Genomic DNA, 2,836 nt, shown 5'->3' with positions numbered 1-2,836 from the left:
CTTGGTTCACACAGCTATTTAGAGATAGATATGGGATACAAACATGAATTTATCTGATTTCAGAGCACAACTTCTTGATCACTACCTTATCCTATTCATGATAACAACTGTAAAAATTGTAAAAAAAAAAAAAATTGCATCTTTCTCCAGCTTTTTATATGCTACACTGTTATTTCTCCCTAACAAAACTACTATCAAGATACACGAGAAAATGAGAGTTGTTTCATAATCATTTCTGGCTCATTCTAGTGGCTCATGTATATCCATAATGTTCCTAACTTCACTGGGGCCTGGCTTTGCCTTCATGCTGGCCACCCTAACCCTACCTTGTATTACTTCTCTCAATACAAGGCGCTGTCTCTGCATGGGGTGTAGGAGACAAAATGGAGATGAGGCATGCTGCATTTCTCTTTCCTGTCCCATTCCTTTACTCTTCCATGCTACCGTCACTCAGGGATGGGCAGGCATGTTAGGTTTTACTGAAGAGTTGGAGATAATTAAAGGAAATAGATAACACATTTAAATCTGGTTACTACATATGACTGTTTATTCTACTGGCAAGGCACAGGAAGGTTAAACCCTACTCAGAGCAATTCTCTTGTGGACTCTACCGGTTTCTAGCCATGCTTTTCTGCAGGTAGGTCTTTCTTCCTCTCAAAGAGGACCTTCTTCCTTAAAACTCTGAGTATCTATCCACTTTTGGAAACCCTTCATTATACCCACAGAAATTTGACCATGCGATTTGGACCCCAAAGTTCATGTGTTGAAAACTTAATTCCTAATGCAATAGTGTTGGGAAGTAGGACCTTTAAGATGGCAGAGCCCTCATGACTGGATTAATGCCATTTTTTACAGGAGTGGGGTTTTTCTTGCAAGCGTGCACTGATGATAAGAGGATGAGTTTGGCCCTCTTCACACTACCACTGCCTCTCCCTGTCCCTCTTGCACGCATACCCTCTTGACCTTCTGCCTTCCACCATGGGATGACACAGCAAGAAGCCCCTTGTAGGATGCTAGCCCCTCAACCTTGGACTTCCTTGGCTCCAGAACTCTAAGAAATCTTTGTTCTTTATAAATTACCCAGTTTTAGGTATTCTGTTGTAGCAGCAGAAAACAGCCTAAGACAGCCCCCAAGTGCTCTCTTACTTGTGTGAGAAGCAAGCACATCTGTTAATTCCTTGTCATTCTCAAATGAATAACTACTGAATAAAACATAGACATTCACATATACCTCCCTCAGATAAGCATTAAATCTTAGACACAGCAAAGTCTAATTCGATTCAGCATTTTCCTTCACTTGTTGTGAAGAATATTTTATACACAAAAGAGGCTGGAATAGAATTCCTGTGAGCAACGGCAAAAAGGGAGTGTAAAGACTTGCCAAGAGGAGGGACTACTTACACTGAAATTTTCCTCTAGCACCTGATATTGTTAACAGTAAAAATCTTCTCCTACTATAAAAATCATCTTCTACCATTTAATTAGAGAAATAGGAAATAAAGGATAATGATGGCATAGTAATTTCTTTGGGAGTAAATTATTTCTAGTGAGATTTTTGTTTTATTTTCCTTTGTAATATTCTCTGAATGATTGCTGGCACTGATTTTTATCTCAAAATATGTTTTTCTCACATAAAATATGTCTTACAATTCCTAGTTTCATATGATAATTAAAATGGGAAATATATTTCATTTTATTTAACTGATTTGAAACTAAGGTAAATTAAATTCCCATTGACACTAATCCATTTAGAGGGAAGAAATGATTTGGTGAGTCAATACCAACAGAAAGGGAGATGGTACAAAATAGAGGGATTGAGGATACACTATGTTTTTCAAGGAATAAGCCCTATCATGTCATGCTAACAGATTCTTACTTTATTCATTGTGTTATACATCTTATGTTTATTTCCATATGTTTTATTTATTTTAATGCAAGTTTCTTGAGGTAAGAGACAGAAATAACGTGCTACAATTTTGAGGTGTTTGGTAAATATTTGGTTCTTTATAAAAATTTTTTTATTCAACAGGATATACTAAAGGCACTTAGGGTTTTAGAAAAGGACAAAGGGATAGCCATGTTACAATAAACTAAAAAGAAACAGGTGAGATTAATTAATTCTTGAATTTTTAATAATGTATTTATTATACCCAAAATATTATTTCAAGATGTAATCAATATAAATAAAATTGTTGATGTTTTACATTCATTTGTTTATGCTGAATCTTCAAAGTCCAGTTTGTATTTTACACTTAAAGTACATCTCAGTTTGGACTAGCCAGAGTGAGATAAAGGATTCAGATATAGTTGTGGTAGGGGTTGAAGATACTCAGATTCTGTGTTGTCTAGCACACCAGCTCTTAGCCACATGTGGCTGCTGAGCACTTAAAATGTGGCTAGTCCAAATTGCTAGCGTCTATTGAGATATAGTCAAATAAATTATATTTTGAAATAATATTTGGGGTATAAGAAATATATTTTAAAGCCAATTAATTAATTAATCTTACCTGTTTTAGTTTATTTTAGTATGGCTACTGGAAAATATTAAAATTTAAGATTTAAAATTACTTATGTGGCTTGCATTTGTGGCTCATATAGTATTTCTATTGGACAGTGCTGCTCTGTATATTTTCTAGAATTGACCTCATATTTAAAAAAATCTCTTACCTTGAAGAAAAGCTTATATAGATATATGTTGGAAAATTCTCATCTTACAAAAGCAAATATTTTTTCCCTCTCAATTTACTCTTAACCATCTTACCCATAGATCCAAAAAATGCTTATTTCTTAGCTTATAAGTCAGAGATAGCCACCAACTAGTCTTGTAAGTCTCAAT

The sequence above is a fragment of the Propithecus coquereli genome, unplaced genomic scaffold (genome assembly GCF_000956105.1).
Source record: "Propithecus coquereli isolate 6110/MARCELLA unplaced genomic scaffold, Pcoq_1.0 Scaffold191, whole genome shotgun sequence".
NCBI lineage: Eukaryota > Metazoa > Chordata > Mammalia > Primates > Indriidae > Propithecus > Propithecus coquereli.
This window is presented reverse-complemented; position numbering follows the sequence as displayed.